The sequence below is a fragment of the Lepisosteus platostomus genome, chromosome 4, assembly GCF_059453375.1.
Source record: "Lepisosteus platostomus isolate fLepPlt1 chromosome 4, fLepPlt1.hap1, whole genome shotgun sequence".
NCBI lineage: Eukaryota > Metazoa > Chordata > Actinopteri > Semionotiformes > Lepisosteidae > Lepisosteus > Lepisosteus platostomus.
In genome coordinates this window covers 69,378,209-69,392,230 of record NC_142614.1, presented here as the reverse complement: position 1 = coordinate 69,392,230, position 14,022 = coordinate 69,378,209, and positions in this window count along the sequence as shown.

The window sequence follows — 14,022 nt, the reverse complement described above, 5'->3', positions numbered from 1 at the left end:
TAGTGTAATGTTCTGTACAACCAAACTTAACTTTAATATATAGTTCATTGTTCCACACCTGCCTCCGTGTCATTCTTTGCTTCATGTGAAGATACAACAAAGTTTATTTTGTAAGAAAGAGAAATTGAGACCATTTCCCTAGTCTCAAACCTTTGGAGCATGTCCTTTGTCTTGTCTCCTCAGACACCTACTGGTGCAACATGGATTAGCCTTTTAAACACATCTTTGGTACTATAATGAACACTAGACAACCCCACAGAAATGCTGGAGTTTTAGAACTACAAATGTAGCTTTTATTACTGGAAATTGACACTGGATCCATTCCCCATTAATTAAATCAAATCCAAAAGAAAATACTTGAAAGTTTTTCCACAATGACTCTTAAACCTATCAATCCTACACTTGTATTAAGACCACAGACCTATCTGCTGATGTAAAAGGGCAGGAGTCCTTTTACTGTATTGCAGCTAATCCTGTACTATCCAACTTAAACATCTCTCTCTCACACACACAAAGAGTCAATACCTCAGTTTTACATCTCATCTGAAGGACGGCGCCTTTTTTTGGCACACCCTGCTGGCCCCACTACAACTTCTTCTGGCCCCACTAAAACCTCTTCCAGCAGCAACCTTAGATTTTCCCAGGAGGTCTCCCATCCAGGTACTGACCAGGCTCACACCTGCTTAGCTTCAGTGGGTTACCAGCTGTAAGTAGCCAGTTGCAGGGTGATATGGCTCCTAGCTAATCTGTAACATTGGTCCAGTTAAGCCAGTAAGCAGTTCATAAAGAGCTGAGATGGAAAGAAAACAGATTTGTCAGCCTTCCAGACCAAGACTGGAATACTCGTTATAAAATATTTGTGTTTATTTCCTTTGCTTTAACTCTGTTTCCTTAAATATAATTGTGTGCATCTTACCAAACTCTATTAATAACTTTTCCTATTATGCTTTCAAAGAGCGTTAACAGTTTGCAGTGTATGGCATAATTATTCTTCCTTTAAATTGGATACCATCCATGCTTTCAGTATCCTTCATTATCATTGTCATATGACCACAGGATTATCTGAAAAAAGGCTAGATGATTTAAAATATAATTATCTGTTTCAGAAAGGTGATTCCACAGAATCAAAATAGAACTTATTCCATCCTTTATCATATTAAAGTATAGAAAAAACCTTTGTTAAACAGACTTTCCTAGGCCTACAGGAAATGAATATCTTAAAATGAATTGAATTACAGAGCTGCAATGTCTGCGTCCAATGACGCATGTTAATGTCCTTAAATAATTCTGCAACCTCAATAAGAAATATCATACACTCTGAGCTCTTTACAAAACAAAAGACTCTGCAGAGCAGGTGCTGTCATTGGTGGATGAATAAAATATTTGTAGGCGAGTTTAAGAGAGCAAGAACTGATTGTGTATGTTGGTTGTGAAAAGGAGTTTTCTCAGGAGTTTCACATCTTCACATCATGGGATTAAAAAAAAAACATTGTTTCTACAGGCCTTTTCTTTCTGCTTCCCCTGAAGGTGCAATACTGCAAATGATATCTTTTTCACCCATAAAAGTGTTCAGTCTGAGCATTCAGCTTTTGATTCAAAATATTTACTTTGATAATGTGTATACAGCAATCCCTCACTATACTGTACGAGCAATCACTATATTGTTCTTGTTTTCTTTTATAACAGATGTATAAATTCCTACTGTTTTTACATTTAATGAGCAGATCTCACTCTTATGAGCCGGGCTCTCATAAAGCATTGCTAAGATTGTATTTTTCTAGCATCTTTATGAATGTGGATTTTTATTTTTATTTTTTACGCTTGTATTGTAAGCCATACCATACCCTATCTTCTCCACAAGGTATGAAATTCTGCATTCGCAAATTCACCATTCACTGAAACCTCAATGTACTGTATCTAATCTTCACAAATGCAGAGGTTTTGCTGTATATACTGTAGCTTTAATTTTAATGCTAGTAAAAATATACTGATACAAATACCCCTGTACTTTCCTCTTGACAGAATGTCCTCTATTGGAATGAAATAAATAAATAGTACTATAAATCAGCACAAGTATTACCATTTTCCTACAGGCTGTTTATGCATTGGCTAATGACTTTAAGCATGTCACTCAAATAATAAACCAGGAATATTATTGTCTTCATTAAACTTAGGAACTTAGGTGCAGTTCTGTGCTGTATTAAGGTGATGTTTGGGTGTTTGAGGGAACATTTTGTAACCAATCTGAGATTTTAACATGGGAAATAATGGGAATTTAATTTTTGTAATACAAGTTTTCACTTTCTGAGCAGTTCTTGAGGAATGACTTATGCTTGTATAATGAGGGTTATTTTTACATCATTTGTAATTCAACAAAATTGAAGGGGGTGAATACTGTATTTGTTTCACTGATTATACAGTATGCAGCACTGAATACAGTATATCACTTCGGCTAAGTAATTAATATTAACATATTGGAACATCTAAGGTCAATTCTGTCAAATGCACCACTTTGTTAGAATAACATATCAATAAGTTATTATTGTATTAAATCACAGATTGTTCAAAGACAATCAGTAACAGTAAGCTTCAGCAGATTGTGTCTAAAAAAGCCTTTGTCAGCAGTCTTATTTTTCCAAGACCATCAAAACCTTTGAAAAAAGCTCTTGAAAATGTATCTTCTTCTATATTGTTTCTTGTGTAGGCAATTTTTCAATCAGCAGAATAATGCTAGAAAAATGGTATTGAAATGAGCATGCATTTCAGTCCAGTGTAGGGTTTGGGTTACAAGATCCCTTACATGTGTGACAGGACATTAGATGAAACTGAAAGAAAAAGTTACAATTTTCTTACTCTGTTGTTTCTTAACTAGCTGTTAATGAATAAAAAATATTTATTTTGGGTGGTCACCTTGCAGCATTCTCAGTGTACCAATAAGAAAGGACAGGATCGCTGTTTCTGAAACTACTGATGTTAATTCATAAGGGGTTGCTTGGATACAAAGAGGCAGATGGGCTCTTTAAGAGCTTGCTGAATGAACACCAATGACTCATTAGTAGGCAACAGGATTTCTCTGAGGACTCAACAGCAGAAGTGGGCCTTATTCTGGCAGAGATGGGACACTGAGCTCCACAGGTTGCCTGTCTTTACTGTATTTACTTAGCCAGGCTGGCGTACAGCAAACCTTCTTATAAAGCACTTTGAAAATAATAATTTATTGTAATTACAACATGTATTGAGTCACAGCATTATGGCTAATTTTTTAACCGCTTCTCATATTTTGTAAGAATTCAGGCTGACTGAAGTACACACCATCCTTTTCTTATTATCCATTTGTCTCTTAGAGTCCTTTCCACAACCCATTTGGTTATGAATGAATCCAAATTTACAGCCATCTTTTTAAAGTGAGGATTAATTATCCTCGATTATAAGGTGTCAGATATTATTCCCGTTGAGTTAAATTAATTATCCTTTGCAGATAAGGCTTCACTTTATGTTTTTTATAGCTCAAAGTACAGAAATTGAGGGTAAAAGTGTGAACAAGGAGGTTTTCCTCATCAGAACAACATAAGTATTTTTTAGAATTTCCCAATATAAGATGTTTTAATTTATGAATGCACATTCACATTGTAGGAAACTATTTTAAAAAAATGGGATAATACTGGTGAAAAGATACAGGCGGCCTACAAAAGAATATCTGGAACAGATTTCTTGAAAGTCTTACAGCTATAATTTGCAGACAAATTAAAGGTACTGTTTTATTGTCTAACGTTCCTTTTTTGCATGACTTATTTATTCAATTGTTATATTTTGGAATTCCATCATCAATGTGTGAACTCTTACCTCTTTTCAGGTGAAGGAATTCATTTTGCTGCAGTTGTCTCTTTCTTAATATACAAGTTGCACTTTCGTGTTTTGTTTTTCCTAAAAAAAGTGATTCTTTTGGAAAATGTCAAGGAAATGCAGAGACATCTGATACATTCTCTGTATGAGCTGTTCCATTCTACTTTGATGCATTAGTGAAAATTAAATGAACGTTTTATTTTAATGTTGTGGTGTGCCAGTACACCACAGTGATTTGGCAGATTATCTTTATTTTGGACTGAAATAATAAAGTGTAAATGTGAATATTCTTAAACAAACTACGTGCCTACTCCTGTTTTCCATATACTGTAGGGTCAGTCACCTTAAAACTACCATGCAGTACAACGTATTATTACAGCATGATCTTATGAGCTGTCTTTTACTCATTTCTCTACATCTGGACAGGTTCATGTTTGGAGAAAACTAAAAGAAGCCATCAAACCTGTCCCCAGCTGTTAAACTGTTAAGGTGGTGGATCTGTTACAGTATGTGCAGCCGTCTCATGAGAGTCATTGAGTCTGATTATTATTCTGCAAGATAACATTATGGCCAAGGAATACAAGGCCATTTTATACGACTAGATGCACCCTTTGGTGCAAACATTGTTTCCTCAAGATGTTCCCATTTTTCAAGAGGATAACACCCCCATATACTGTACACAGCTAAATGGATTCAAGAGTGGTTTCAAGAACTTCTCTTCATGGTGTTTGTGACAGGGAATAAAAAAATGCTTCTTTACAGAAAGAGCCATGGGTGCTTCGCTGTCAGGTGGTTGACACCCACATTCTGGTCTCTTTCAAGAGAACGGAGTCAAACACCTTCCATGGTCTCCCCAATCACCACATCTGAACATCGTCAAACCTTTATGGGAAGTTCAGGAATGCAAAGTGTGGAATAGATTTCCATCTCCTTGAAAGAACTGCAGGCTTGCCTTCTTAAAGAATGGCCCAATATCCCACTAGGAGCAATTCAAAAGTTGTCTTCCAGTGTTCTAAGAAGGACAGAAGCTGTTCTGGAAGCAAAGGGAATTCCATCTGTTTATTAGTGAGTATAAAACGGATACTTCCGGTCCTGAAATCTGATTGGCTGACACGAAGCCGTGCTATATTCTCTGATATACACACACCCCGGAAGGAATTTTGACTTTTTACTGTGTGATAAAGAAATATCAACGCACTCACCAAAAGGGTTTTAAAGATTACTTCTTAGCATAGATAAGAAAGCTTGGATTCTCAGGGATGATACATGTACTGTATCTTCTTGTGCTGTCTTTGGTTGCGCTGTTGAGGATCCTTGTGATTTTTTGTGATCTCGTTGAATGATAGTGTCGTGTAGTTTAAATAATTTTCATTCTTGGAAGTGATCAAACGCTCGGTTAAAAGCAAGGGAGATTATGTCGATTATAGTTTTAGCGAGAGTTCGCTACGGCGTTATAGGAAATCCACTTTTAATGACAAAGCGCTGGAGTGATATCCTGACTGGCATCGAGACCAGTACCAGTGGATGTGCTCCCTCAGCGAAAAAGAAAATGCCTGACGAACTAGGGACTGGACAGTTTTTCAGTGCTTGTACGATCAATGGAAACGTTCAAATAAATGTACTAAAGAAATAAACAAAAACCAAGTCATTTATTTCTTTATCATATTGGCTAGCTAATGTCCTCTATGCTTTGCTAGTTAATGCAAAGGCTTCACATCGGGCCTAACAACGCCTTTTAACTGTGACTATATTCACGATATAGCAAGGCCTCTCGTGCCTTATTGCTTAAATAAAGATTCATATTGTATATTGCTTGGCGTTTCGATTATTTTGTGTAACCCCTGTATCTTAAATGAAGGAAGGCAGGAACGTATGTATAAACAATAGCATTAGGAAACTGAATTAGGTTCCTGATTTTAAACATGTTAAAGAAGGTTGTTTTTTATATGAGCCTGAGAAGCTTACTAAACTATCTTAGTCACTAAAGTGATCATTCATGTGACAGTGCACTAACTGCTGCAATGCTGTGAGTGGGCTTCAATGTCAGTGAGGTATTTTGTGTCTTCTGTTAAGAAAGGAGAGCTTCAGCAAAGCAAAACTTTTATTTCCTGTGTTGTGTAACTCAGTCAAATAAAAGGATCTAAAAACAGACCGGGTAATGGTTACTGCTTCATGAATAATTCAGTAGGAGAGAAAACAGATTTGGAACACTTGGGCTTTTCAGTTCAGAAATATGTGAACAAACTCACGTACTCTACCACAGATGTATGTACACACACAGTATCTCAGGAGAAGTTATTTTTATACTGCATTTAAATTGGACAGTGTAAAAGCATTCAATTTCTCAGACATTTATGTGCATTCCAAAAGAGACAGAGAGGCATTTTCTTCATTTTTTTCCACTGGTAAACTCAGCATTCCAACCTTGATGCAGAACATACTGTACATACCTGTACACGTTTCTGCTAATGACAGCAGCAGTGTCCTAGACTGAACCTTAGACATATGGAAGTGAAACTATGCTTCATTTTTTTTTCATTCTGAACAAAATTATCAGAATAATCATTAGCCCTTATTTTAAACATTACTACTTTGTGATTTTTAGTCATGTCTCCAAGGCCACCTAAGAAATTAACCGCTAATTAATCACCTTTACAGTCAGCAAGACAATATTTTCTGTGAGCCACATGGGGCTTTTCAAATGACAAACAGAAAAGACCTAAAAACTGTTAAAGGACCTATCTCAGCAAATGCAAAGCTGTCTTAATGGTATCTCTCTATACACTAACACTAGTGTACAAAACATGTCATGCTCTTGTTTTTTAAAAGCTGTAGTTATACTACAGCAAAAGAGTTAACTTTGTTAACCTTACCTATGGGCAGTTTAACAACATGGACTAACTTTACAATCATACCTGATTACCTGAGTTATGACATTGCAAAGAGATGGATTCAATATAATATGCCTTTATTATTCTTCATCCTGGAGTACTTTTATGAACATAAAAAATATGCAAATCTAAAACTAATTCTAGTACAGTATATCTATCTAAAAAGATTTTGATTTGGTTTTAAAACTATCTGGTGTCTCAGACTTTCTGATGTAACAGGTGATAATACACAGTACTGCAAAAACCAGCACATTCCAGTAGCTTGCTTGTCTTGAACAAATGCTGTGATGCTATAAAAAACATTTGGTATAGATTTCTAACTGTAATCTTTCAGGGGAAACACGGTTAACCAGTTATCACTGTTATTTTCCCATGTACTCAATACATCTGTCAGTGTTGGGTTTAGCCAGCAGATCTAACACTGGAGAATTCCCTGTGGCTCCAGGGTGCCAGGGCACTTAACAGGAATAAATGGGGTTCTGATAATGGATGGATGAATTTGTTGTTTACTGCTACTAGACATCTTGATAATTGAAAAATCAAAAGACACTTGGTTAAATTGGGAATATTATCTGACTGACTGTGAGTGTCAAATTGAGCGGAGCCATTCTTGCAAGTAAAGAATTAGCTGAGCTTTTTAAATCCTCCCAGGAAATAACTAATTTCTAAAGTGAAGGGCTACATTTAGTAAGCCTAATTGAAAACCAAGAATGGTGTAAAATGTTTTTTTTTATTTGAGTATGTTGGAACTAGAACTGAAATTATATATATATTTTAAAAAGGGTTTAGTATCTGCCATCTAAGATTTAATACCTTCATCATACAGTACAGTATATTGCTGGTAATGTGGTTTATCTGTCCTTGGATAAGAACAGATGACATAATGCTGAATTATTGCCTCTCAAGTACCACCTGTAAATTCAAAACTTATATTTTTCTTAAAGCCTCTTAAAAATTGGCATGCTGCAACACTTTTTACATTTATTTAGGTTTCTTCAGTTTGTACCTTTAAAAAAGACAGAGGATAGGAGCTTGGATCTAGACTGCATTATTTGTTGTAATAAAGCTGGAGTTACTGTACAGCTTTTGAAAAGTACTGTTTACAGCGTTTGCCTAGAGTAAGACCTTCTCTTTAAAAAGTAGTACATAAGATTGACTCGACCACTGGAAGTCACTCTGCAGTCATTTAGACAGTGTTGGTTTTTGAATTAAATTTTCTTCATCCATGTGACAGATATGAGCTTCACATTCATGTGTCATTCTGCAAGTGTTCAGTATTCTCACAGGGCATAAGATGAATGAGTGGTCAAATTGACTTCCAGACAAAAACCAATTGGATTTTGATTCTACAGAAAGGTATTCTACTGGATGATTTTTATATTATCAGTCTGCAAAGTGTTTAGCTGTAATCAAATTAGTCTGCACTCTCTGTGATTCATGTGAGTCAGTCTACTGGAGAAGACATACAGTACAGTAATTTGAGAGGAGAGTTCATCCAGGTATACAGTATGCAATTCTTAGAGGAACAGACAGGGTCAAACTAGGGAACTGTTTCAGAATGAGTTCTACTGTATATGTACGGTATACTATAGAAATCTGACTCCAGAATGGGGTCATTACTTCTTCACTATGTGACATAACTGTTGTATTTAATAACTATAAGGCAAGGATAACATTATCAGCAATAGTTATTGTGCCACTATATTGGTAATGGTCACTCATTGACACCCTTTTTTGGTAAAACATAGGGTGACCATGGCTGTAATTACTGTAATTCAGAACATTTGGACTGACTTTATATCTTCTTCAGTGTTCTCCAGTGATTGCCGTTTTCATCTCAAATTAAAACTCATCTCAAACCTTCACTGAACTGCACTGCGACTCCTCACATCCCTACAGTGCACAGCATAGTTTTCTAAAAGTTATGCTCAAGCACCAAACTTGTGGGAATGTGCAAGAAGCTTTTGCTCTTCAGTTTAAGAATGACCAGAAGTCGTTCACACCTTGAAAGTGATACATTTTCCCTTGGAAAATGGATTGCTGACAACAGCCTTGCTCTTACATGAATCATTTAAAAGTACTCACATTTACTGTACTTCTAAACTTACAGTACTTTACAGTACCACATTTGAAACTTTCTATTTAACTTTTGATTGCTAAAAATAAAATACAAAAACAATTCTAAATGTATTAAAATATTAATATTTAAGGTGTTTTTGTTCTTCTAAGATTTATATTATTCTATTCCTGTTTCTTTTTTTTCTTTTAGGGACAGATAGAATCGTATTAGATAAAAAACAAAACTGATTTACACAGACTACATCTGCACAGTACAATACTGCACATAAATATCACACATAAACATATTCCATATTTTTTCATCTGTTTTCTCTTTATGTTTTACATTTTATTTGTAGGTTTCTTAATTAAGAACACTCAAAACAAGGAAGATGTATAATATTTTATGATAATAAAGAGGGAGAAAAGCATGTTACTTTGTAAGATAGACCAAAACAAAAACAAAAAAACAAACAAACAAATGTGCTTCCTTAATTCAAGTTTAGGTTATTCCTAATAATATCTAACAACTGTATTATGTAACTGAAGTCAAAATTTTATTTTTTCCATTAGATATACAGAATTACATTTATTAAATTAATCCAGTCATTCTTTGTTGGTGAATCAGGGAGAAGGTCCCTTCTAACAGACCTAACAGAATTCCAAACAGATACCCATCAATCCCTTTTCCTTCTTCTATAAAATCAATGGGTTTCTACACAAGGATTGGATTACAGTTCCTGCACATAATGGATCATGAAAATTAAACATGTGAGCAATATAAAGAAAGGATATTCTCTTTGTAACAGAGAGTGCTCTAAGGTCAGATAGAGAAATACTGTCTCATTATTAATCAATACTTTCAGAACTTACTTTACAGATTCTTATTCCACCAAGGCAAGTGAAGGAGAATGAAGGAGAAATACCAGGAGTAATTCTTCTTGTTTCAAAAAGTCAATACATTTCACCTTGGAAGCTTCAAAGAAAATAAGAAATTCATATAAATGCATACTAGAGCTGCATCAACATGCATTGGCTGCAAAGGAACGAGTAAAGGTTTATTCCTCACTGAAAAGTCTGAAGAAACATAGTGTTTTACTGCTGAGCTTTCTTCAGGTGTGAAGCAGAGATATAATGAACAGGAGAACAAAAAAAACATTTCCTCTTGTTTCAGAGTTAAAATATATTTCAAAAGAAAATACCTGGTTCATATAGTTGGTTCATATACAGTTGTTGATGAACCACTGTTCCCACAGTTCGTTTCAAAGATTATTTTAATAATATCTAAATATAATATTTCAAACAAAACTGATGAAAAATATTCATTCCCTTTACATACTGAAAATATTCTCTTTGTGCAGGCACAGTGCTGCTACAGACTGCCCAGTGAGTGACTGTAATATGGTTCTGTACTTTGAATCTCATTAAGGATTATAGGATTATACTGTATTACACAAAATAGCTTTGACATAGTGATTAGAGCATCAGGTATATATAACCTTGTCTCACATTAATGAAATACTGTAGCTATGAAACACACCTCACGGTGAGAGAAAAAAGAGATATACATCTTTCTGTTCACTAAGCTTTCAAATTCTCACGGTACTTAAAACTTGTTTTTGGCATTGTGACATGTTCATAATAAATAATGTGTTGAACGTTTTGGGTAGCTAATGATTGAGATCTGCAGATGTGTGTGCTTTTCATTTATAAAAGATACCAAGAAACATTAAACATGCAACAAATGTTATTAGCTCAAATACGCATTTGCATATCACTCATTATTTATCCTTCACTGGTGGATTACTGAGACATTTCAGTATCACAACATTAGAAAGTGTTGCAGAACAATACAATGTTATACAAATGCATGTCTTACTGTCTTGTACTATTTTTGTAATAATACAAGGCAGTAGGAAATTGACCAAGACTTTAGTCCAGACGACTTGCCACATTTATAAAGAATTTAATCAGATCATACCATAAATGTAAAATGTATTTCCTTAAGTGACAGAAAGTTAGCTCATATTGAATTTGTAGTTCAGACAGTGAAATGAAGTTTGTCACTTTTGCTTTGTAATCCTGAAAGTTGTATTTTGGATTAATATGAAGCAAAAGTATAGACTTTCAGTTTTTGTTTCTGAATATAATTTCGCATAAATTTAGTTTTGTTAGAAAAATATTTATTATTTTTGTACAACTTTTTAATTTGTGCTTTTGATAGAAGGATATAGAGTGCCTAAAAAAATCAGGAAGTTTGAAACTATAAAATGGTGCATCATTTTCAGTGCAAAAATATTTTAATATTATGACAAGGTTTTCTTTTTGTTGGCAGAATGCCCTGCAATCATTATTACATATCTTTTTACTGTTTTAAAAAGTATTAAATCGATTTTTATTGCTATGTGAATGCAGATCTAAAATCATCTTCAAAACAGTATAAGGCAGTATTAACAATATAAGTTTGAATCATAAGATTTAAGTAAAAAAAGTAAGAATAAGAAAAGAAAATGCTGGATGAAGTCATTGCCACCTTGTGATTTGATCTTGTCAGATCTCTGAAGCAAAGGTTGGGTTGGGTTGGGTCTGATTTGTAAAACCAGGTTCCTGCTGTGAATGGTGTTGATAGAGGTGTAGGTGGTACTCCTCTCTCTGGAGTAGAATTTCCAAACAATGCCGAGCATGGTGACTGGGCATGGTTTGAAGGTATTGTGCTATAAGAGGTGTTTTTTTTGGGGGATGAAACTTTAAACATCTGCTGGTTATGTGGTCAATAAAGATACCATAATATTGTTCAAAAGAGTAAGAGTCAACTTCTGTATCCTGGGTTAACTGGACTTCAGTGTCTAAATTCCCTTTAGAAATGTTTTCACTTTCAGCATTTGTGGTCTACACCATGCCATTTGTTCTATGATTCCCTTTCTCCATAGTTTATTCCCATGCTTGGCTAACCATGGATCTGCTACACAGGCCAGCTTTGAGAACAACATTTGAGCTGGTTTCTGCTCTAGATGGCCAACATCAGCCAAACACCGTGACAAATCAAAGGATCATTCTGTTTGCTTAATATCATCATAAATATTGCATTACAACACACGAGCTGGGAATGTTCTTTTCAGGTTATCCTTTGACATTTATCTAATTGCATGTACAGTAATGAAAACTATCCAGTAAAGTTTCCAGCACAGTGCTCACAGCAGGTAAGTGATCAAAGCAGAATGTCAATGCAGTAAAAAAATGCTTTTTAAATTAAAAATAAAACACTTGAGGCCAGCTCAATAGACAGTCATACAATGATTCAGCAATAGAAAGTTACCCACAGAAGGTTATTGCACTGTCTTTACACACACTGTACACAGACATGTCATTTGACCCACTAATTTTCAGGCCATATACATCTCCCACATTCAAAGAAAAGAGAGACACCCTACAGCGCTTACCTATACCTTAGGATTTAAATTAAGCACTAGTCAATTGCAAGTACAGTTACCCATCAGAAACCTTGAAATTGTGAAAAAAAAGTGTTCCTAAAGAATATTTTTGTTCTAAATACTTCTTAGATACAGTATTTCTTTCAGTTATAATAAGAGATAGTGAATAGTTAGTATTAAATGTTTATGGAACAAGGTAATTAAGCAACCAGTAATTGTCATCTAAGCAAAGGGGCAATGCTTGATTTTACCCACTAATTTATTTAAGATCAAGGGCTATTTTAAAATCAAGCTCTCTCACAAAGTGTCCTGATGAGCATGGTGTCATGTGGTCACTGCAACACAATACAAAGGTTTTCGGCAGGATATGGAACACACTATTTACCTAGAAATATGCTTTTTCCTCTTGTGTCTATCCAGAGGTCATTGCACAGTAATTTTACATCAGGGCCTTGATTTCCAGTCTCCTGAGAGGTCTAGAGCTCTAATGTAAATTCTCTCAATCATCCCAGCTAATAACCCTAGATGAAAAAAAAAATGTTTTCAGACTCATTATAACCAGAATTAATGAGACACACACAAAAGGCAAACACATGCAAATGAGCTGTGGAGATCACCTCAGTGAGCTAATATTTAATTAAAACTTTTCAAGTAAAAAGTTGCCGGATCCTGAAGTGGATAAACAAACCAAAGTGCAGTGAAGAGCAAAACTTCAAAGGCCCAAACAGGCCTTATACTCCAGAAGCACTTTGTGTACATCAAAAAGGTTTGAAAGCTTGAAGGAGATAATAGCTCATTTACCGCATGAGTCATAAAGGAAACAGCCTTTAAAAACCATTGGATTAAAAATAAACATAATGCAGAACAAAACAAGTGATATTTTGGGGATGGGCGGACATTTAGAATCCTGTAGAGAATAATTCTGTTTTCCCTCAGTCCTTCCATAAAGCATGAAAACATTTGTACAGTAGGTAATGTTTTCACTTTGATAGCAATAGGAATTTGAGGAAATCCCACAGCTATCAATGATAAATAGAGGGAAATAAATACACAATCACCATTTTTCATTTATATATACACTTGATTAGGTGTTTTACAAGCAATCGTAGTCTGTTTTCGAGCTACTGTACAGTAGCTTTATTTATCAGTTCTAATTTTCAGTTCAGTTCTTTTGGGTGGTCAGTTCCAGACTCCATGGGTTCCAGCTCTCCTAGCAGTCATGATTAAAAAAGTAGTGGTTTCTGCAAATTATGAACATTCAACATTTTCCCACCCCTTCTTCAGTGTTTCATAAGGTAATGCCAGGTGCAGTGTATTAAAATGTATCCGGGGAAACTTATTATCTGGAAACTATTGAAGAACTAGTGTGAAAGTGATATACTGTAGGGGTGTTAAATAAAACGATTTGTGAAGCACATCAATTTCAGTCTACAACAGCAACTCAACCAGCAACCTTCCAGCCATACAGTAGATACAGATCCTTAGCCACAGAGCCACCGCTCCGCCCCAAGTGGAGGCTCTTGACTCACTTACAGTATGAGATGACTGGACATGCACAGCATAGTTGGGCACATGCCATCATGCTGTGGAACTGTATTCTGCCGTTACAGCAGCAAGCTATTTTGATACCTAAGCAAAACAAATCTCATCTGTATATGCTGAAGAACACAAATAGAATAATGGGGGAATTTAAGAGGAAAATATAAGTGGCATTAAATTATTCTTAAAGAGTCTTATTAAAATGATCAAGTATTTATGCTTGAAAGCTTATTTTCTTTTAATTACATCTTTAAGCTGAA